General features: G+C 41.4%; 1 protein-coding gene across 7 annotated transcripts in view; it reads right to left on the reverse strand.

Moving 5' to 3' along the window:
- The window catches only part of FAM13B (family with sequence similarity 13 member B), an 87,673-nt gene extending 63,193 nt beyond the window's left edge, over positions 1–24,480 (reverse strand). For 2 of the 7 annotated variants that reach the window (XM_047729673.1, XM_047729672.1), the window contains exon 1: positions 10,138–10,428. The gene's annotated coding sequence lies outside the window, so the exon portion shown is untranslated. Of the gene's footprint in view, positions 1–10,137; positions 10,431–11,440; positions 11,493–24,462 lie in introns of those variants that run through there. The other 5 variants (XM_047729670.1, XM_047729668.1, XM_047729671.1 and 2 more) reach the window with 5 other exon arrangements.
- Positions 24,481–24,867: the final 387 nt, after the last annotated feature.

Consider the following 24,867-nt stretch of genomic DNA (forward strand, 5'->3'; position numbering starts at 1 on the left):
AGTGTTAAGATTTGATCTGTGATATAAAGTTTTATTGTTTTGCAAATAAACTGTGGTAAGAGTAGCATCTGCCAAGATAAACCGTCATTTTCATGTGAAAAAGTTCTACATTCAGAATGAACAGAAACTGGGCGCCTGGGTGGCTCAGTGGGTTAAGCCTCTGCCTTAGGCTCAGGTCCTGATCTCAGGGTCCTGAGATGAATCCCACCCTGCTCTCTGTTCAGCAGGGAGACTGCTTCCCCCTATCTCTCTCTGCCTGCCTCTCTATTTGTGATCTCTGTCTGCCAAATAAATAAAATCTTTAAAAAAATAAAAAACAGAAAGGAACAAGAAAATTCACTAATGCCTTAAATGCTTTTGACAAAATAGTATACAATTCACAAAGAAAATTTTAAAAGAGCTACCTCAATAATTGCTAAAGCCCCCCCCGCCAAAGCAAAGAAAAAAAATCCCTATTACTAGTTTACTATGAGGAAAAAGCCAACAGGGAGCTGGGCCTCAATAAAGGTGGCAAACTTCGGAAAAAGAGATTTAAGTTTTTAGACAATTACACTGTCTGACTCTAAGTCAGCAAACCAAATCTTAAGGTAAATAAATTTACCCCTGCTCCATATATTCAGGTTTTCATTAGCAAGCTCTAAACATTTCGTCAATGCAAAGGCAAAGGCACCTCTTCATTCAGAAGGTACCACCTTCATTCAAAGTCAACAAAGACAGCTCTATGAAGGTTCCCAAAATACTAAATCAGTGGTTTCTTTAGGATCTGAAAAACTGACAAGATATTAATTTGTCTGAAACCCTTAACACTATACCAAACAAAGAGAAAGGCCAAACCAATGTCTCAAGAGCACATAAAGTTACCTGTCATATGTTCACAGATGCTATTTTGACCCGGGAAAACACCAAGTCAATTAAATCTATTATTAAATTCATACTGACGATGCCACTAAGTATTAAAGGACAAAACAGAATTCAGGATTAGAAGTATTTTAAATAAAAGAGCTATAACACTCCAAAGTTTAGGAACTTCTTTACCTTAAAAAAAAACAGAAAAAAAGAGTATGAAGTACATCTTGTGACAATTTTTACCCTTATGCCTGAGGACTTGTTCATCTGAATGCACTTTAACATACTACTAAAGGGTGCAATCTTCCTCCGTGTCATTCCACAAAACTACAAAGAACAATGGAATCAAACCTGTTTTTTAAGACTATGGTTGCCAAATTAAGATACAAGATATAGCACATATATTTCAAAGACTAAAACACACTAAATGTAAACTGTTTTACCTTGAGACAGTTTATTATTCTTCTATTTAACATATACAGGCAAAAACTGGTTGCCCCTGGAGATAAGCTACTGGTAAATAGCCTGGTTCATTTTGAAAAACTCTAAAAAGGGTTTCATGACCATAGTCAATTATTTTATAACCTCCAACCATGATTTCAAGCGATTCCAATCAAAACAAAGTAATAAAGCCAGAGGGAGATAAAATCCCTTGTAACTAAGTCCCCTCATCTATTCTCCTCACTGATCTCCTCAAAACTAAAATCTAACCCAAATCCCCACTTGGACAAAATTCCTGAATCATTTTCCTCTGCCTAGAGTCTTGGACTCCAAATTTTTGATCAGGAAAAAATGATGAAGCCACCCTTCACTTCTGCATTATATGCATATTTCTAAACTAGAATAGTAAATAATATACTAGCATATTATATATAACACATAAAAATTATTTTAAGACTAAAAATATATATATAAACAAATTGTGGGACACTTTGGGTGGCTAAGATGGTTAAGTGTTAAACTCTTGGGTCTCAGCGCAGATCATGATCTCAGGGTTGTGAGATCCAGCCCCATCAGTGCAGTCAACCTGGGATTCTTTCCCCCTTTCTCACCCTTCTCGTTTCCCGCCTCCCTCACTCTTGGGGTCTCTCTCTCAAATAAGTAAAATCTTTAGAAAGCAAAAAACAAAAACAAAAACTATAAATTCTACTACTGCTGCTACACACACACACACACACACTCTTAATAGATCTTGTCCTTCCATAGTGCGAGCATCTCATGACACCAAAAAGCAAACCGATTACAAAATGGGCAGGAGACCTGGATAGACATTTTCTAATGAAGGCATACTGTCAGCCAACAGACATGAAAAGATGCATAACATTAGTCTAACCAGGAAAATGTAAATCAAAACCACTATGAGGTACTACCTCACACCTCTAAGAATGGCTAGTATCAAAAAGAAATAACAAGTGTTGGCAAGTATGTCGAGAAAAGGGAACCCTCTTGCACTGTTGGGAAAGTAAACTTGTGCAGCTGCTATGAGAAACAGTACAGAAGTACCTGAAAAAATTAAATACAGAAATACCATACAATCAAATAATTCCACTTATGAGTAATTATCTGAAGAAAAAGAAAATACCATTCTGAAAAGCTACATGCACCCCAATGCTAACTGCAGCATTATATACAGTAGCCAAGATATGGAAGCAAACGAAGTGTCCATCAATGAAAGAATGGATAAAGAAGATGTGATATATACAGACAATGATATTACTCATCCATAAAAAAGAATGAGATCTTGCCATTTGTGGTGACATGTATGGACCTGGAGGATATTACACTAAGTGAAATAAATCAGAGGGAAAGACAAATACCACATAATTTCCCTTGGATGCAGAATCTAAAAAACAAAACAAACAAAAACCAGAAACAGACTCAAACACAGAGAATAAAATGGTAGTTGCCAGAGGAAAGGGCAGTAGGGAGAGAGGCAAAATAGGTGAAGGGTATTGAGAGGTACAAAATTCCAGTTATAAAATAAAAAGTCACAGAGAGAAAAGTATACCATAGGGAATACAGTCAATAATAATCTGGTAACTCTATAGGGTAACAGATGGGAACCGTAATTACTGCAGTGAGCATTTCTTAATGTATATAAATGTCAAATCACTATGTTGTACACCTGGAACTAATATAGTACTATATGTCAACTATACTTATATTTAAAAATTTAAAAACACAAGTGCCAGTACCTCACCTCTGAGACCAGTAGCCTACAGCACTGTTTCTCTAACTTCGTCTGGGGATAGGGAGGGGCTTGTTCAATATGCAGAATACAAAGCCACAACCCCAATCCAGCATCCATAAGAGCATGGCCTGGACCTCATGTTTAATAAGCTCTTCAGGTGATTACACTGTACAGAAAGATTTAAGAACCTCCAGCATGCAAACTAAACCCTAAACTCCATTGCATGGCCTCTAAGTACTTTACCAATAAAATCTCCCTTCCTGCCACTCTTCCACCTCACTCTACTCTCCAGCAATACTTAAGTTACTTGGGGCTCACAATCCACAGTTCTCAGGCTCTACACATACCATTTTCTGTGCTTAGAGTGGTAACTCAACACCATAACCAACCACTTCCCTAACCAACCCCATTCAGTTCACCAAACTTCTATTGATAAATTTGAGTCCAATTCTAATTTCCTATCAAGCCTTATCTAATTTTCCAAAGCATACAGTTCTCCTTCTCCTTTGCTCCTAATATACCATGATTATTTTAGCAATTATGCCACAGAATTAAAGTATATCTGTCTCTCAATCGAGAGGATCCATGAAGGTAGGAACCCTGTCGTTTCACCTTTGTAACACTAAGGGCCTTACCCAATGCCTGACACATAACTGAGGGTTTTTTTTATTTTATTTATTGGGCAGCTGGGTGGCTCAGTTGGTTAAGCGACTGCCTCCAGCTCAGGTCATGATTCTGGAGTCTAGGGATCAAGTCCCGCATCAGGCTCCCTGCTCTGCAAGGAGTCTGCTTCTCCCTCTAATCCTCCCCTTCTTGTGCTCTCTCTTATTCTCTCTCTCTCAAGTAAGTAAAATCTTAAAAAACAAACAAACACACCTGAGCCACCCACGCACCCCTAAATAAATAAAACTTAAAAAATACATTTACACGAGGAAAGGTAACACTTTAAATGCCTGTCTCCTGGGGCGCCTGGGTGGCTCAGTGGGTTAAGCCGCTGCCTTCGGCTCAGGTCATGATCTCAGGGTGCTGGGATCGAGTCCCACATCGGGCTCTCTGCTCAGCAGGGAGCCTGCTTCCCTTCCTCTCTCTCTGCCTGCCTCTCTGCCTACTTGTGATCTCTGTCTGTCAAATAAATAAATAAAATCTTTAAAAAGATAAAAAAAATTAAAAAAAAATAAATGCCTGTCTCCTGATTAAAAGGTAAGCCTGTAATGTGCTAGAAGATGTCTCTCAACAGGTTCCCTTTTCCCACAAGCACTCCAGTGTCCCTGGTCCACTAATGTAGCATAATTTTCCATTAAGTCAAAGTGACTATCAGCTAAATTAGCTCTTCACACTAAGTACTAGCAGAACGAGTGACTTTCTTTTAAAAAGAGCACAATTTAGAAGGTGACAAAAAATATCTGAGAAGGCATATATGCATTATAGAGAACACACACTGTAGACAGTTAAATATGGACATGTAATCTCAATTTTGACAAATTTTGACTCTTGCAGACTTCTCTATTCTAGTAACCTTTCACCTCTTTTCCACTGAAAACATGCACACCCAGCACCTACCACAAAATAATGAGAAAGGTTTTAAGAAAACTAGTTTATCACTTCTTATTGCACATTAATACAAAACTGTAACTCCCTTTCTTTTATGTAAGGGGGTACTGTGGGAAATTCTACAACCTGTTCTTGGGTTGGGTCCATGAAATCAGGACATTTCTCTTTTTGTACAAACTTGTACTGAAAATGCTCTAGGGAAGAAAGAAAGAAAGAGAGAAAAGAAAAGAAAGCTAGCACATGAACAAAAAAAGGATTTAATACACTTATTTTTGTATGAGTCTTCCCCAGTAGGTTATCAAATTGGAGAGCAAAAAATATGACTTTCCCTTTGTTTCCTCAGTTGTGAACACTAAACAAAAAGTACAACTCCAATATATGAACTGATGCTATCATTTCTGGTGTACTTTCCAGTTCACCTTCCAAAAGAATCCTCACAATCATCCTGTCTGAGATAAGCAGGACAGATCACCACTCCCTCTCTCAGAATAGAAACAAAATAAAATCTCAGAAAGCTGAAGAAACTAGTTCAAAGTCACTGCTAGTGACTAGAACTAAGACTGTTATCTTTTACGTGGATGCTTTCCGGAAACAATGACTGCCATCATCACTGAAAACTTTGTTTAAAATTCTGGTGAAATATATGAAGACATACAGGAGGTAACTTATAAAACATTTAAACATTCTGTACCTGCTATTCAAAAATCAATATTCAAACACTACCATATTCCTTAGAAGAAAAAAGTTTACCTTTTGAAATTAAAAGTTTCAAAAGTGATTCTACAATCAAACTACTATGGTCTGCTTTTCCTATAAAAACTCTCATCTCTGATTCTAAATTTGACTTCCTTTGCCTTTCCAAACTTTTACTTTTACCCTCCAAGCATAAAAGAGCAGCCTGATAAAGAAAAGCAAAAATAGAGACTTTAAGAATAAGTAAACAGGGGCGCCTGGGTGGCTCAGTCATTAGGTGTCTGCCTTTGGCTCAGGTCATGATCCCAGGGTCCTGTGATTGAGCCCCACACTGGGCTCCTTGCTTGGAGGGAAGCCTGCTTCTCACTCTCCCACTCCCCCTGCTTGTGTTCCCTCTCTGGTTGTCTGTCAAATAAATAAATAAAATCTTTAAAAAAAAAAAAAGAGTAAGTAAATGGCTCAACGTTCTCTGTTTTTCTACTTCTAAAAAGGACAATAACAACTTGAAAGACATTCCTCTGAAAATTGTTTAAAATCAGAGATATGAATTATCATGCATCATATACAAAAGGAAAAGAAAATATACACTAAAGGGCATCCAAGGTGGCTGAGCTTCCGCCTTTGGTTCAGGTCATGATCCCTGGGTCCTGGGATCCATCCGGCATCAGGCTCCTCCCTTGGCAAGGAGCCTGCTTTTTCCTCTGCCTGCCACTCCCCTTGCTTGTGTGCTCTCCCTCCCTCCCTCCCTCCCTCCAACCTTCCCTCTCTCTCTCTGACAAATAGATAATAAAATCTTTTTAAAAAGAAAATACACACTATAGCTAAGTAATAACTTAGCAGAAAAGATTGGAGTATTTCCCTCTAACAGAAATCCAGTAAATTTCATTGTTATCCTATTAATTCTCCTCATTTTCCTCAACCTAAGACTTTTACACATTCTGGTTCATCTACCTAAAACACACATCCCACTTCATCCTACTCATCTTCAGCTCTTACTCAAGTATCATTAGTATCATTCTTACAGGGGCTTTCTCCAACCTATTCAATCTAATATCTCCCTGTTAAATTCTCTCAAGGCATATCATTCCTTGGCTCCAAAGCATTCATCATTTTTAGTATATAATTCTTTCTGTGTTTTAATGTTTATTTCCCCCAAGAGAGTATAAGCTTCATGAAGTATGCTGGTGGATTGTTTAAAAAGTAATAATAATAACTTTATTAAGGTATAATTTATATACCACAAAATTCATTCTTTTAAGTGTACAATTCAACGATACCTAGTAAATTTACAAAATTATACAAATGTCACCAAGTAACTGCTTGTTAACTTTGGAATTTAGAAGGAGATAAATATTTGGTGAATGAATAAGTGAATCTGATAATCAGCTATTCTTATAACCCCATAACTACTACTATGTATTCGGTATACCACATGATTTCGTGGCAAAATTGCCTTTATTCCATTCCATCCCATTCCAAATATCCTTCCTTAGTTCCATTTCCAGTCAAAGTCAACTCTTCTATGAGGCCCCAAATTGAACCTACTCACCATATTAGCCTACTGCCTTGCTTGGGCAACACTGACTCACTCAGGTCAAGTTCATGTGTGCATACTACAATTCCTTTTTCTCTACCAAGTAATCTCCTCCTCTGCCCCTAGCCATATTAATAAAACACTCAATAAAACAAAGGAAAGTTTAGAAGCGGTTATGTTACTCACTGGTGAAGAGAGGGCCTTTATTTAATGGATGTACCTTTGTAATATTAAAATGATGGAAATAAGTTCTTGGTACTGACATACATCTAGTTGGGTTCTAAATACAGAGTGACCTACCATATAACTGGAATCCTTTTTCAGATATCATCAGTCCCTTTGTTGTTTATCCATATACAAAACAGAGATTTTCTAGTTCTATTTTTTAAACTTCAGTATTTCATTCACTTTTAGAACAGCTTTTCAGATAAAAGAATTCATAAAATAACTTTAAAAAGCTACTTTCAAATAATCTTTTTTTTAAAGTAACAACAAAGAAACAAAAACAACCCAAAAATGAGCAAAGGACGTGAACAGACCTTTCTCCAAAGATACACAAATGAAAAAAGATGTTCAGCATCTTTATGTCTTAAGGAAATGAAAATCAAACCACAATGAAATACCAACTCACCTCCATTAAGATGGCTATTAATAAAAAAATCAACCAACCAACCAACCAGACCAAAAAAAAGAAAAGAACTGTTGGGAGAGGATGTGGAGAAAATGGAATCCTTGTGCTTTGCTAAGAGGAATGCAAAATGGTACAGCAGCCCTAGAAAACAGTTTGGATGTTCCCCAAAAAGTTAAACATAGAATTACCATATGATGCAGCAATTCCACTGCTAGATACATACCCAAAGGAATAAAAAGCAAGGCCTCAAACAGATATTTGTACACAAACATACACAGCGACATTATTCTTAGCAGTCAAAACCTGTGTTAAAAAAGAGACAACGGGGGCACCTGGCGGGCTCAGTCAGTAGAACATGCAACTTTTGACCTTGGGGGTTTAAGTTCAAGCCCCACACTGAGCATGGAGCCTACTAAAAAAAAGAGAGAGAGAAACAGACAGGCAAAGGGTCCAAAATGGAGTCACCTAGACTAAACCCACATCACCCAACTAAGACTTAGTATCTACCTAACTGCCTCCCCCAAGAATGTAATCTTAACCAGTCAGTCTGGAATTTCCTGGTCAGCACTATTGAGGTAATCTGCCTGATAGACTCTGGCTGTCCACCAAAATACGGTGACCTGCCTGAAACAACCCACTCTTTGCTAATTAACTTCCTTGTCCTGCCTCCTTCTGCCTATAAAAGCCTTCCATTTTGTACAGCTTCTCAGAGCTCCTTTCGATCTGAATGGGATGCCGCCTGATTCATGAATAGTTGAATAAAGCCAGTAAAACTGTTAAAATTTATTCAACCGAATTTCGTTTTTTTAACAGGGAAAAACAATCTAAATGTCCATCAACAGATGAATAAACAAAATGTTGCATACACATATGGTGGAATTCAGCCTTAAAAGGGAAGTAAATTCTCATACAGGCTGTAACACAGATGAACCATGAAAACATGCTAAATGAAATAAGCCAAATACAAAAGAACAAACACATTCCATCTACTTGAAGTCCCAAGAACAGGCAAATTTATAGAGACAGAAGATAGAATAAAGGTTATCAGGGGCTAGGTGTAAAAGGGAATGAGGACTTACTGTCTACAGAGTCTCTGGGAAGATAAAAAAAAAAGTTCCATAAATATTAGATAGTGGTAAAAAAAAAAAAATTAGGTAGTGGTAATGGCTGCACAACATTGTAATCGTACTTAAAGCTGTTAACTTGTTCATTTTAAAATTGTTAAAATTGTAAATTTTGTTATGTATTTACCACAATCTTTTCCAAGCATAGCTACAGTAATTCCTATTATATTTCCCAATATTAAAGTTAGTGTATAATGAAGAAAAAGCCATATACACACGAGAGGTTATTCATAAATGACAATAAAAACAGCTTTCATTTTACTGCTGAGCGAAAAGTCACAAGTTACAATGCATTCATTTCAGCCATTTTCTGTCCTAAAACAATGGCATTCTAATAAAAAACATACTGTAACATTTACTTCACTCAGTGAAGAATTTTATGACACTGCGATAGGCCTTTCTGTATCTTTCTAAGGACTTGTATCAAAAATCCCTAACTGGTGACACCATTAAATTGGAGAAAATATTGCCCTAATTTTAAAAGCAGCACAGATTAATAAAAGAGCTCCCAATGGACACAAAAATAGTACCCGTCCAATTTCATCAACAAGTAATTAGTAAATGCACAGTACCTGTGAGAAACCCAGGCCAAGAACGGCTACTGTACTTGCAAAAAGGAAATTTGAAGACAGAGCCTCACATTAACTCAGAAAGTCATTACTTCAAACTATCATTTAATGTCTGCCTTTAAAAGTGCATCCCAGTTATTTAACGTCCATAGTGTGCATTACCGAGGTTCCCGCAGTCATTTTTAGATTATCACCTCCTTGAAAGTAAGAATGCCGAACTGAGGTACTTTTCTCGATGATTAGACGGCATAATGCGGAACCGAATGAAATTCTGCAACTGCCTTTCTAAAACTCAGTTTGATTCTTAATTGATTACAAACAAAAGTTTATCTATTTTCACTTGTCAAGCGTGCCAGCCGATTCAATTTCCTATACCCTTATCTCGGAAAGCAGTCGCCCCACGTGAAACTTAATGCTGTACCCCCCCTGGCCTGCGTATTCAAAGTGCATTCTAGACAAGTCCCGAATGTACCAATTTTGGCTATATTCTCTGAGCGATTTAAGGAAGTCAGCAACCACTCATCTCACGTGATCTTAAAAAGGGGCGCAGTTGAGCCCAGATTAAACCACATTTTTTTTTTTTTTTTTTTGGCATCAACTTTACCGACCAGCATCAAGGAAGTGGGCAGGGAAGTGGCGCAGTCTGGTGTTCAGAGGAGACTAGCAAACGCGTGGGTTGCTGTGCCTTGGACTTTGGGGGAGCTAGGCGGTAAAAAGGCACACCCGCTCACGCGCATTGCAGCGGCTGAAAAATCGAAGACTGCCACACCCCCCAGCAGCGCAGGCACGGTTTCAATGCATAAAGCTCGAGCAGAAAGGGAGACCGTTCTACATCCTAGCCCATATTCAGGGCACTCCCCGCAACCCGGGCACCACGATGTGCAACGCCCGTGAGCACCGCGCGGGTGGGACTAGGCGCTGGGGGGCGCAGAGGGGGAGAGCCGCGGCGCCAGGCCACTCGCGCATGCGCAAATAAGGGCACCCGCCCGTTCACCTACCGTTGGAACCGCGACGCCCCGTTCCCCGGCCGCGGCCGCTTCTCCAGGACCTGCGGCGACGGCAGTAGAGCGAGAACTGAGGCCCCAGGTGGCTCCGCGGCCGGCGAGCCTCCTCCTGTAACGGCCGCTGGCAGGACGCTAAAGCGACGGCTGCGGCGCAGGGCCAGCCCGGTAAGCTACCCCCGGATGCCCCCGGCGGTGGCGGCGGCAAAGATGCAGAAGAGCGGGCAGGAGCGGCGACTGAAGAAGCACTGGCTGAGGCGCAGACCCTCCCTAACCGCGAGCGGGAGGAGAGCGGAGGGCGGAGGGCGGGCGGAGGCCGGGCCGGACGTGACGTGCGTGGGAGGGGGCGGGGCGGGCCCGCAGGCGGAGGCGGGGCGTCCGCGCCCAGACGGCGGGAGGTGGGGGGCGGTCCTCAAAGCCCCTGGACGCGGCCGAGCAGTCGGTGGTCTTTAGAGCCCGCCGCGTTCTTCCCGCCCCAAACATGAGTCCCTGACTTAGGGTACGAGAACCCGGCGTGGGCCAAAAGGAGGTGTTAGGGGTCCAGAGGAGGTTGGAAAGGAGAAAACTCGGGAGGGGACGTAGGAGGGATAGAGAGAAAAATCTGGAAGACCGAGGTCTCCTGGTCTCTGCAGAGTGGGCCGTGCCCTCCTGCAAGGCCAGGAAAACACAGGTGCCCTTACCCAGGTGAGGACTATGGAGACCGAGAGCCGCCAGACAGGAAGAAGCGATGACTCACTTTCCCATTCCCAGCGTTGGGGGTCAGAAAGGGGATCCTGTCCACCCTCCACTCTTCCTCTTCATCTAAGGACAAGACCTACACTCCAGAAAGAACATATATGCCTCTAGTGCGGAAACCGTCTGAGAATATGAGTCGTTTCACAGGGAGTTTCCTATACTAAAACCATAGGTTCAAAGGCAGAGCTGAAAGGAGGCATAAAGAATAGGGAGCCCTCTTAGCCTAGGGAGTCGGTACTTGCTTGCATAGCCACCCAGATCGACCCTGCAGCTCCCATGTGCTCACAAAGGTGTGAATATTCAGCCAACCTCTTCTTTCCTTTAGGGTATTAAGGGCTTTGAGATCTTCCATTGACTAAAACGCAGTGTTCTGTTTTTGGATTCCTTGACGGTTGGTAAATCCACACCTGCACAAAGAACTCTGGGTGTCTGTAAAAATATAAATGACCACAATTCGGTTGTCTCCTGACTTCCTGAGGAGCAAGTCAGTAATCCAGAAAATGCCAAACAAGAACCCTCATAGAACTTGGGACGAGATTTCTTTAAAAAAAGAAAAGAAAGTCACCCTGTGAGATGATCTGTAAATGTGTTACAGAGGCCAGGGTAGCTCCCAAATTTCATCAGAGAGTGAAATAAATCATCGGTAACTTCAGTGTCACATGCCCAGCTGATGCTGTCATAAAAGAAGGGTGGGGTCCACAAGAGCCTAGAACCAACAGAATCTGAGTAAGAATGTATTGCGGACTCCCCCTGTGTCCAGTAGAGAGGCTACTGATTGCAATGACCAGGATCCCTAGCTATTATCAGGACAGGTAAAAACTGAATTCAGACTCACTCTCTCACTCAACAAATACTCACTGAATGCTTACTGTGTTCTATCCTCTCTGCATTCATCAGCATATAAGATCTCTGCCTTTATTGAGTTTATATACTAGCAAACTTAAATTCTGGATATCCTTTAAGAACATGCAAGGACCCATGCTCTGATTCCATACCCGTGAAGTAGTCTTCCCATCACTTAAAGGGTCTCAAGTAAATAAACCCACTAAGAAACAGTTGTCCAAGGCACATGACTAGTACTAAACTAGCTCTATACTCTTTCTCAATTAACAAATGCATATCAGTGTTATACTTCTGTTCACTGGGTTGAATTATCAAGGTGTTACATCAAAAAAAAAAAGTTGTCTTATCCATCTTAATTTCACAGAGCCTGATTAAGCTTACGTGAGGTAAAATGTAAGTTTCTGAATCTTGCCAAATGGAGGACCAGACAGGCCCCAGTTTTATAGCAGCCCAATCAAGATGCAGCCTAGGTGTTCAGCCTTGCATCTTTCTTTAAACATCTTAAATGGAAGCTTTACCTGTGGTTCCATACTTGAAGAACAGAAGGGGGCACGATTGCTTCTAAAGCTTAATCATAAGCTAGTAAAACTTAGAGTAAATCTTTAGAGTTAAAGACCTTCCTGTACCTGCCCCACCTATGCAACACAGGCTCTTGTTGACATAACTGACTGTAATAGATACATTGCTCTGAGTATGAAACAAGACTGTAAGCTCCCAGAGGACAGAGCCTGCCTTGTATTCGTGGCCCTATTCCCAAAATATGGGCTCCCAAAAACAAATGAGTCAATTTAATGACCATTCTCCCCTGTGAAACTCAAGAACATGTCCTTAGAAGATGTCTTTTCCAGATTCCATTTTATAATATGTAACCAGGGTGATTTGTGACAATATGAATCCATACAAGATTCAGGAGTGTCATTTTAAAAAACAAAAACAAAAACAAAAAAATTTTTTAATCTTTCACCATCCCATTAAACCTGGGCAGTGGGAGTAAATCTGTTATACACTTGCTTCAGATGGGTTTCATGAATTCCATGGTCACCCTTAGGAATAGAAAATTCATAGGGTGTTTGAGGGGGGCCTGGATGGCTCAGTCAATAGAGCTTAGGGTCATGAGTTTAAGTCCCATGTTAGATGTAGAGCTTACATGAAAAATAATAATAATAATAGTCCTATGGTGTTTGAGTCAAAAAGAGTGACTCTTCCCTACCTGAGGAGGTAGCTCCCTCACTGCTTGTCCTGGCATCATGCCTAATCTTTGTTGCACTCTCACAGCTTCCCAACCAGTGGCAAAGGCAGGGAGAGAGAGGAAAAGAAAGGGGAGTGGGAAAGTTCTTAACTTTTACTTTGATGTGATGGCTTAACACTTGGGCATGGTAAATGTTTAAAAGCACCCCTTTTTACATGATGGATACTTGTATGGTTATTTCTGAAACCAGCCCCATCCCTATTCTCTGGTTCTTTCCCACCCATAGTTGCCTTGTTCTGAGCAAAAACAGTGTTTTGGCAGTTCTTTTACTCCTTCTTTCACCTGCTTGAAATCTGGAGGTTTACCTCCAACTTCTTGTACGTTGAAACTTGTTTTTCTCCCTAAGGACCCTGTCAGATAGGATCTAAGATCGCTCTCACACTGGCTCATTTGCAAGTGACCCTGGGGCCACCCTGTCTAGTTGTTTGTGGTGAAGCACACCACACCCTAGGGAGTGCCATTCACATCATCCTTGTCGTAGATTTGCATCTTTATTTTGACAGTTTCCCAGCAGGTGGCAGTAAAATGTTTTGTCCAAAGTAAATTAGCATCCCTGTTTTCCAATAGATGTGGTGAAGCATCTGGATGAAAGAGAACTTCTTTCTCAGTTTGGGTTAGTGGTAGTGCTCTGTGGTCCACACCTGGTCTACGGGAGTCTCTCGTGCACTTCTTGCCCAAAGGAACTGGGGAGTACAGGCCAACCCAGTGCAGTTTCAGCATTCCTCTGCTCTTTTGCCAAAACAGCTGCCAGCCCTTTTCTTACCCTCTATATTTTCCAGGCAGGAATCAGACACAGGTCCACTGCACCTCTCTAACTACAACAGGTACATCTGAAGGACTCTGAGTAGTTCTAATGAAGGTTCCTCTCCCTCAACTCGAGGTAAAACTAAGGCAGATGTCTGGTAAGAATTCACACCATTGCAGCAAAAGTCTCCAAAGAAATAATATTCTCACTTGACCTTTTGTAACTTGTAAGCATTTAGAGTTATCTACCTGATTCTGTCTAAATTTCTAGGGCGAGTCCATTTCAGAACTCACTTTAGTAAGTTTTTTGGAGGGTGGGGGCATTTGTTGGGTGTGTGTGTGTGTGATATCCTGGTGCTCCGGTTAAAAACAGTAGTTCCCAACTAAGGATAATTTTTGTGGCTGTCTGGAGAACCTTCTATGGGCTATTGGTGCTCCTGGCACCCAGCAGGAGAAGTGCTATTGGCATCCAGCAGGTAGAGGTCAAGGACACTGCTAAATGGCCTATGATGCGTAAGACAGCCCTCCCCACAAGAATTACCTGGCTGAAAATGTAACATCTTGTGACAAATACAATTTCTACACTTTACAGTCACTGTAAGTAAAAAAAACCCGAAGATTACATCACTCTTTTCTTCCTTTTGCCTCCAACTATTTTGCCTATAGATGTAGAAGTTACATTTTCACATATACTTAGTGTCAAAAACAGCATCTCAGATAGCTGTTTGGCCAGGATGAGAAGTGAGTGGTGTTGCTAAGACTCCCTCTGAAGGTGAAGCCTGTTGGAAAAATTATTATTTCAAATGAAAATTTTTAGGTCTTTCTTTGCAAGGTGACTTTTATCGCCCGGGAAAACAAAACACCTTACCCAGCTTCTGTGAGCAGAGGCTTTCGGCCCCCTCAGAAGTAAAGTCATGAGTCAAGTCACTATAGAAGAAATATCTATTTACTGCAACCCCAAAACCCATTCTAGGTGCTGGGAGGACTTCAGCATGTCTGCCTGCCCTGGGTCACCCATGTCACTGGGATGAGTCTGAAGTTGGGAGGAGCTCTCTGTCTCTGTGCTGCTTCACAGCGGACACCCTCGTTATTCATGGAGGATGCAAATGGACCTCCCCCTCAACCCCGCTGGTGGAATATTTTGATTGAATTCAGCTCTTCTAGATGTAGCAGGATGTTGGACCCTTCTCTTGTGCCTTCAGTAAGGAAACTTTATTTAAGTGTCCTCCTCACCCTTACTGATCTCATATCTGGCCAAGACTATTAGAAGACTACCACAGAGATTAACTTTTGTTCACTCAAGGCTGCTGTTATCTTTTTTAATACAGTGTTCATAAGAAGCTGGAGGCATAGTATCCAGCAAGAGCCATAAGACATATCCCATCCCCACCCGTCCTATTGCTTAAATGGTAAAAGAGCCACAACAAACATCCAGTACTTAGGAATGTCGGACCTGGAATAAGAACACTGAACTTATAATAAGAAAACTTGTATTCAAGTTCTAGCCCTTTCACTTAGTAGCCATGTGACTCTGATCAAGGTACTTAACCTAAATGCACTTAGAGTCCCTGTTGGTCAAAGAGGAAAAACCATACTGAAATGAATTGGTATGCATAAAAGTGGCTCATAAGCTGGATACTACTTTTTTTTTCACTCTTCTCTCCTGTGCCGCTTTCAGAGACCTAAAGAAGTCTCTGGAGATATTTTGCCACCATCTGGGTTTTTATTGTTAGCAGTGAGCCCCATGTGTAATTCTTCCTTGGCAGAAGTTGCTAAATACTTGTAAACTTATTTTTAAGTGAAAACCAACAACCATTAAGAGCCCCCAAACTCTTGTTGCTCTTTTTAAGATATTCTGAACCTTGTGAATTGTAATACATAGGAGCATACCTCCTCCCTAATTAGGAAGCATATTTACACTGCCCCCTTATAGAAGACCTACTTAGAGATAAGGATGGGAAACATATGCAGTTTTGTGTGCAAGAAAAACTACTGTGCGAGAAAAACTACTGCACAGGACACAATGTTTTAACTCTCTGGATTCCCACAAAGCCATAAAATGCTATTGAAGTCAATCAAACTCTACTAATTTTTTTCCCAAAGTATGCATGTGTATTGGGAAAAAGGAAAGGACTAAAAACAACACAAAATTAAAATTTTCTCATAAAGAAGGAACTCACCATGAGAGTAGTATTGCTGGCACTTCTGAGGAAGGCAGTGGAATCTGCCTGGGCCACTTTCTCCAGGATCATTGTACCAGCATGCAAGAATGCATGTTCTTCATAAACAAAAAAAAATATTACTCGCCGTAAAGAGAAGAAACTGTTCCAGGGCGTACAGATCCCACGCCAACATCCAAAATAATGGCAAATACTGTTCTGATCTTACCAACCCCAAGTAACCTTTGAGCCATTTATCTATTCAACACAGATTTCTTGAGCAACTATTACGGGTCAGGCACAGTGTTAGGGGATATGATCATGATCTCTGCCCTAAAAAATCTTCATCTTACATATCTCTGGAATAGAATGTTTCTGGAATAGAACAAAGCTAACATAATGTTTATTTCAGCTTCCATATTCACTCACACAACAACTGGTACCATCCAGTTTGGGGAGCTAGAACAATTGACAGTAACACTCATCTTTGCCAAGTCCACATTTTTGGCCTGATCGCTCGGAATTCAGTGTACAACAATAATATAAGCCAATGAGATCATTAGCTATAACACTAAGTTGTTTGGGGGGTACCTGGGGCGCTCAGTTGGTCAAGCATCTGCCTTCGGCTCAGGTTGTGATCTCAGGGTCCTGGGATTGAGCCCCACATCAGGCTCTCTGTTCAATGCGGAGCCTGCTTCTCCCTCTGCCCTTCCTCCCTGCTTGTGTTCTCTCTCTCTCAAATAAACAAAATCTTTATTTAAAAAAAAAAAGACTAAGTTGTTTTGGCTTCTTGATTAAATTCCTATAGTCAACTAGGTATTTTTTCCACAATCAGAACGTTTATTGTTTAAAAGGTGGGGGGGGGGGGCTGGGTGGCTCAGTGGGTTAAGCCTCTGCCTTTGGCTCAGGTCATAATCTCAGGGTCCTGGGATCGAGCCCAGCATCGGGCTCTCTGCTCAGCAGGGAGCCTGCTTCCCCCTCTCTCTGCCTGCCTCTCAGTCTACTTGTGATCTCTGTCTGTCAAATAAATAAATAAATTCTTTAAAAATAAAAAATAAAAGGGGGAGTGTTTTCTGGCCTGCTTATTTGGAAGAGCATGTGACTCTCAATCTCAAGGTTGTGGGTTTGAGCCCCACATTGGAAGAAGAGGTTACCCAAAAAAAAAGAAAGAAAAAGATATCCCCTTCTCTTCTCCTCTCCCTAAAGCCATGTAAGGGAAATTTATAAAGTGCTCAGAGATTCAGTGAAAGTATGACCCTCACAAAACCATGGGCACTCTGCTAGCCAGGCAGGAAAAAGAAATCCAGAAATCCAGGCAGGAGTATCTTGCCATTCTCCATACCCTTCCGCTTCCCCAGAAACCTTAGGCTTTTGGATCTTCCTACCATTTGACCAGCCAGACTCCTCAAACTCTTTTTGTTAGGGCCACACTGTCTCTGGTAAACTAACAATTGAAATGCAACCATATTTTTGCCAAATATTTACACCTGACTGCTCTTTTCCACTAAAGACAAGGGAATATAATGATTTACAGAAGTACCTAGTGTTTTTCCAGTCCCCAAGCTCATCAGCAGAGAAACTGAAGTATGAAGGCTTACACACTTATTTCGGTCTTTCGTAGTGACAGAAACCAAAATGTACACAGGGGAGAAGCAGTACAGTTATTTAGCATGGGTCTCATCACCCGCTCAGAGTATGGCACTGCCTGTATCCTAAATGAGTGTCTTACCAAAAACTAGTACCATAAAAACACTTGTTGAAAAATACACGGCCCTTAACGTAACCAAATTTGTCATCTTTTAACAAGGTTTTGCTAGTGGTTTCTTCCTGTTGGCTTTAAGTCTATTATTTCCCCCAACGTGGAATACTTGGATACATCTCACTCACGAGTGCACTTAAAAATACTTATTGAGCACCTAGTATGTACCAGGCACTGTGCCAATTGCTGGAGATATAGCAGTGAACACACTAGATGTGATTCCTGCCTTGTGGGGAGCACAGTCTAATTATGTCAACAGGCCTAAGTCCAGTTTAAGTGTCCTAAGTGTCCCTTTATCTGGGCAGCTGCTGTGACCTCATGTGGGACAGATAAGGCATCCGTTTTCTCTGGGCCTCAGACATCTTGCCCATATTTCACACTGGAAACTCACATCCCTAAAGGGCTACATCCTCAACAGGAGAACACGAAAAAAAGCCTAACCGACCAAAGAAAAGGGTAAGGAAACCTGAATGTCTCCACTGCAATTGAAGAGGGAGTAGAGAAAAAGAAAACTCTCCTCTGAGATTTCCTAAACAAGTTTTACAAGCACATTGAGGGAAGCAGAATTTCACACTACCTGTGGGAACCAGAAAACCTTGAGCTGAAAATTATAAAGATGATCACTTTAGTGCCCCCAGGCACCCTGCATAATCAAAAGTAAAAATCCTCTCTGGAGGTGCACCTGGGTGGCTCAGTAGGTTAAGTGTCTGCCTTGGACTCAGGTCATGATCCCAGAGAGTCTGCTTCTCCCTCTCTCTCTGCCCCTCCCCTCTGTTCAGTGCTCACTTGCTCTCTCGCTCTCTCTCTCAAATAAATCTTAAAAAAAAAAGGGGGGGTGAATAAGGAGCTTCAGAATAATACCAGCAATGACTTCAAGTATTCTAGTTATCAGATACGGAATATAAATAAAGTATATATGTGACATTGTGATCTAACATGAAATACATATTTGGTCTCTTTCCTAGTTCATGGCACAGACCTCCTAAACCCTTGTCGTTTCCTGAGTAATAGGGATCAAAAGAATGTATTTCGTTATTCCTAACAAGTCCTTTTTTCCATCACACTTGAGCTTATGCTAATAAGTTGACTTAGAGTGGGGGCCCTAGATAGCCTCAGCTGGGGCCAATGCCAGAAAGACCAAATGATAAGAGGGTTAGAACTTGGCAGCCCCACCTCTGATCTCCTGGGAAGGAAAGAAGAAGCTGGAGATTATGAGCTCTATAAAAACTTGAACAACAAGATTTGATGAGCTTCTGGGTTGGTGAATGCATCCATGAGCTCTGACAGTGGTATATCCCAGATGCCTCAGAGACAGAGTTTCTTGAGCTTAGGACCCTTTTGCACCTCGCCCTAAATAACTCTTCATCTGCCTATTCATTTGTATCCATTATAATATCTTTATAGGGGTGCCTGGGCGGCTCAGTCATTGGGCATCTGCCTTTGGCTGGGGTCATGATGCTGAGGTCCTAGAATCGCGCCCCACATTGGGCTCCCTGCTTGGCGGGGAACCTGCTTCTCCCTCTCCTGCTCCCCCTGTTTGTGTTCCTTCTCTCTCTCTCTCTCTGTCAAATAAAATCTTTTTTAAAAAAAATTGGCTTTACTGAACAGTTCATGAATCGGGCAGCATCCCATCTAGCAAACAGACAGGAGCTCTCAGTTCAAAATGGAAGGTTTTTATAGACAGAAGCAGGATAGGACAAGGAAGTTAAAAGCATGGATTATTTCAGGCAAAATTACCTTCTCTTAGGAAAAGGCTGGGGGTTTTATCAGACAGATTACCTCCTAGTGCTGACCAGGAAATTCCACATTGACCATTTTAAAATTCCTCTCCTGGCAGAGGCTGAAAATGCAGTTACATTAGGTATTTAAGTCTTGGTGGGGCTACACACAGGTGACTCCATGGACCTATTGCTTCTTTTTAACAATGTTAAAGAAAAATGAGAGAATAATTAATCTAAAATTCAGTATAATTGTTACTTCTAGTGGAGGGTATAGAGCATATAAATGGGATCCCCACCAAGAACAGGGCTGCACTAGCCTGCAAGTGACCTCTATGGGAACTAGAAAAGGGATTGTCCTTTGGGCAGATGAATTAGAAAACGATAGCCCAGAGGACCTATAGCCTGGCCACAGGTGGAGCCTTTGTACCCAAGGAAAAAGCCCCATAGTCCAAGAGATGTCCCTCCCCTTGGCTAGGACCTTTGTGGAGTGCCCAACTTACACCATGGTGTTGGCAGTCCCACCAAGGGACTACAGGGTTTCTATAATATCCTTTTTTTAAAGATTTTATTTATTTATTTGACAGGGAGAGACACAGCAAGAGAGGGAATACAAGCAGAAGGAATGGGAGAGGGAGAAGCAGGCTCCCCGCTGAGCAGGGAACCCGATGTGGGGCTCGATCCCAGGATTGGGATCATGACCCAAGCCAAAGGCAGATGCTTAACAACTGAGCCACCCAGGTGCCCCTATAATATTCTTGAAAAAGCTGGGTAGAGGGTACATGGGGTTTGTTTTTCATCATAATTATCCTTCTAACCACACACACATATATGTGTGTGTGTGTGTGTGTGTGTGTGTGTGTGTGTGTATTATATACTCTTCTACTGGTTCTAATCATAGTTTGGGGGTTGTTTTTTTTTTTTTTTTCTTTTTCTTTTATTAACATATAATGTATTATTAGCCCCAGGGGTACAGGTCTGTGAATCGCCAGGTTTACCCACTTCACAGCACTCACCATAGCACATACCCTCCCCAAAGGCCATAACCCAACCACCCTCTCCCTACCCTGCTATTCCCAGCAACCCTCAGTTTGTTTTGTGAGATTAAGAGTCTCCCTCCCTGGGGCACCTGGGTGGCTCAGTGGGTTAAAGCCTCTGCCTTCAGCTCAGGTCATGATCTCAGGGTCCTGGGATCGAGCCCCGAGTCAGGCTCTCTGCTCAGCGGGGAGCCTGCTTCCTCCTCTCTCTGCCTGCCTTTCTGCCTACTTGTGATCTCTGTCTGTCAAATAAATGAATAAAATCTTTAAAAAAAAAAAAAAGAGTCTCCCTCCCCAATCCCATCTTGTTTCATTTTTTCCTTCTCTACCCCCCAAACCCCTGACATTGCCTCTCTTTGATCACAGTCTTTAAAATGTTAAAATATTCAGCTATGTGATGAAATGTGTACCATTCTATCCCATTGCCAGTACATGAGCACCATTCTTGCTCTGTGTACAATCTAAAAATCAGGGATATTTGAAGGATAGGAGAGTGATTTTTTTTTAAATTATATTTTTTAATTTCAGGTATATTTTATTTTTATTATTATTTTTTAATCCATCTCTACACCCAACATGGGGTTTGAACTGACCACCCCAAGATCAAGAGTTGTATACTCGGGGCGCCTGGGTGGCTCAGTGGGTTAGGCCTCTGCCTTTGGCTCAGGTCATGATCTCAGGGTACTGGGATTGAGCCCTAGGCTCTCTGCTCAGAGGGGAGCCTGCTTCCTCCTCTCTGTCTCTGCCTGCCTCTCTGCATACTTGTGGTCTCTATCTGTCAAATAAATAAATAAAATCTTTAAAAAAAAAAAAAAGAATTGTATACTCTACTGACAGAACCAGCCAGGTGCCCCTAGAGTGATGCTTTTCTTAACTTCATATAAGCTCTTTTCAGAGTTGGGGCAAATTATCCATAAGCAGGAAAACAGGATTCCCCTTCTTTCAGCCCCAATCGCTATCTTAAATAAGAGGTATTGTCTGTGTTCTCATCCATATACTGTACAAAGTGGTAAGAGCTAAATGTGAAACCATAGGGGCGCCTGGGTGGCTCAGTGGGTTAAAACCTCTGCCTTCAGCTCAGGTCACGATCCCAGGGTCCTGTGGTCAAGCCCTACATCGGGTTGTCTGCTCAGCAGGAAGTCTGCTCCCCACCCCCCACCCCGCTTTGCCTGCCTCTCTACCTACCTGTGATCTCTGTCTGTCAAATAAATAAATACAATCTTTAAAAAATAAATAAATAAATAAATGTGAAACCATAGAGAAATTAGTGGGCACCTATAATCCAAGGACACTCCCTGAAGAGAAATTTCATTATTAGAGATCTGGTATGTCTGATAAAATCTGACATGCTGACCTGAGAGGAAGCAAGCAGACAGTTGAACTAAGAAGGTTCTATTCCAGCCTAGGACTCTTGGATTCTGAGATAATACAACTCTAGGATCCCCTTGACTCTTTCAAAGAAGCCCAGAACCTTTGCTTTGCTTTGCCTCACCTCGCCTTGCTCCTCTCCTCTCTTCTCCCTTTCCCTTTCCCTTTCCTTTTCCCTTTCCTTTCCTTTTTCTTTCCTTTTCCCTTTCCCTTTCCCTTCCTTTCGTTTTTAACAGAGCACCTTGGAAAGGACAGCAGGCTACTAAAACACCTCTCCTTTATTCCCATGCAGTCCTGCTATTTTCAGAAGGGATCACTTGGGTTTACTGGTCCATTAGTCCAAGCCTCAAACCATGGAGAGGAAGCTTTGCTACACTTAAATACAAGCTTTTTCCACACTTCCAGACCTAAAAAGGTCATGGCTTTACTCAGCTGTAATGTTGGATCTGGACAAATACTAAACTCACATGGTGGCTGAGAGATTTTCTAATTCACACTGCCACCCTTTTTTTTTTTTTAATTGTTTTTCCGGGCACCTGGGTGGCTCAGTTAAGCATCTGCCTTTGGATCAGGTCATGATCCCAGGGACCAAACCCTGCCTCAGGCTCCCTGCTCAGCTGAAGTCTATTCCTCCCTCTTTATCTGCCTCCCCACAACACACACACTGGTGCTCTCTTGACTGTGCTCTCTCAAATAAATAAAATCTTTAAAAATAAAAAATAAAAATTGGGGCACCTGGGTGGCTCGGTGGGTTAAGCTTCTGCCTTACACTCAGGTCATGATCTCAGTGTCTTGGGATGGAGCCCCATATCGGGCTCTCTGCTCAGCAGGGAGCCTGCTTCCCCCTCTCTCTGCCTGTCTCTTTGCCTACTTGTGATCTCTCTCTCTCTGTCAAATAAATAAATAAAATCTTAAATAAATAAACAAATAAGTAATAAAAATAAATGAAATTTTTTTTCAAATGTAAAATAATACTTAATTACTGGGAAAACTCAAAAAAATTAGAAGAATCAAGAATAAAAAGTAGGGGCGCCTGGGTGGCTCAGTGGGTTAAGCCGCTGCCTTCAGCTCAGGTCATGATCTCAGAGTCCTGGGATCGAGCCCCACATCGGGCTCTCTGCTCGGCAGGGAGCCTGCTTCCTCCTCTCTCTCTGCCTGCCTCTCTGCCTACTTGTGATCTCGCTGTCAAATAAATAAATAAAATCTTAAAAAAAAAAAAAAGAATAAAAAGTAAAATTCTCTCTCTACCCTCTAACCTTACTCCCCTCCCCACGAGTAAATTTTATGAAGTATATCCTCCCAGACCTCTTTCCATACATTTATATAATGCACACACTCACACAATTGCTTTTCTTGACAAAAATGGGATCATACTATAATATTCTATAGTATGCTTTTTACACACACTACTCCATAGAAATGTGTCCATTTTAGTAAAATTAGTTTTCAGTTTTTTTCATTAAAAACAATAGTGAAGGGGCACCTGGGTGGCTCAGTGGGTCAAGCCGCTGCCTTCGGCTCAGGTCATGATCTCAGGGTCCTGAGATCGAGCCCCGCATCGGGCTCTCTGCTCAGCAGGGAGCTTGCTTCCTCCTCTCTCTGCCTGCCTCTCTGCCTGCTTGTGATCTCTCTGTCAAATAAATAAATAAAATCTTTAAAAAAAAATAGTGAAAAAATTCTTTTACCAAAAAAAAAGTAGAATACAAGACCTACATAAGCCACACAATAAAATTCTTTTACAAAGGAAAAACAAAAGCAATGGAATAAATGTATATTCATGTATATATTTGTGTATAACATATTCCTAGAAACAAAATTGTTGATTTGAAGAGTAACACATTTAAATTTGGTAGATACTACCAACTTCCTTCAGAAGATTTCTAGGAGATGCCTATTTGCTTAAACTTTCCCCAACAATGGATATTATGTGTATTTTTATTTTTTGCCAATTTGGTGAGCAAAAACAGTGGTGCACATTATTTAACTTGCATTTTCCTAATTACAAGTAGAGTTAAAAATATGCTTCCTTAAAAAAAAAAATATGCTTCCTTGCCTGTTGTATTTCTTATTCAGTGAATTATCTATCCAACTCCATGGCCTATTTTTCTGCTTGCTACTTTCTCATTTTGATCACAAACATAGCTAATAAATTTCAACTAAACATTGCATTAGATCTTGAAAATAAAGTTTGTCTTAAAACAACCCATGTTGCAGATGGGAAGTACGAGAAACATACAAAGATGCAATTCATAGCCTGGTCTTTTTTACTTTTGAGGCTGTCCTTGTTCTATTATGTCACTTTATCAAGAAACCTCATTTTAGGGGCACCTGGCTGGTTCATTCAGTAGAGTATGCAACTCTTGATCTCAGCAGTCTCACAAGAGTTCAAGCCCCACATTGGGTGGGGAGACTACTTAAAAAAAAAAAAAAGAGGGGTGCCTGTGTGGCACAGTGGGTTAAGCCTCTGCCTTTGGCTCAGGTCATGATCTCAGGGTCCTGGGATCTCAGGGTCCTGGGTCGAGTCCCACATTGGGCTCTCTGCTCAGCAGGGAGCCTGCTCCCCCCCTCCCTCTCTCTGCCTGCCTCTCTGCCTACCTGTGATCTCTGTCAAATAAATAAATAAACTCTTTCCAAAAAAAAGAAAGAAAGAAGGAAAGGCAGACCGGCCTTATTTTACCCAAATGTGGAAACCCAAAGGGAAATGACTCACCCAAACACAGCCTCATAGCCAGATGCCCATCTCAATGTAGACCACCGGTGGGCTTTTTACCATCCTGGTCTTCCCAGAAAACAATGTTGAAAAATGCCAAAGGCAGTTTAGGCAAACATTTCAGATTTGCCTGACTATTATCTGTGTTCTTAGAAATAAAGAACCAGTACAAAGTACAAGGGTCAAAGATAAATAGAAACACCAAGAAACATAGAGAGCTTGGCCCCATTCCATCCATATCACAGTCAAAGAAGAGGACTGATGGCCGTTCAAGTCAGATTTAGGGAGTAAAATGGTTTCTAGTTACTACCCAACACCTACTTGCCAAACTACAAATTTTTAAATTTTTTTAAATTTTTTAAGACTTTATTTATTAAAGAGAGAGTGAGAGAGAGAGGCAGGAGG

Source organism: Lutra lutra, chromosome 5 (genome assembly GCF_902655055.1).
Source record: "Lutra lutra chromosome 5, mLutLut1.2, whole genome shotgun sequence".
NCBI classification, from domain to species: Eukaryota; Metazoa; Chordata; class Mammalia; order Carnivora; family Mustelidae; genus Lutra; species Lutra lutra.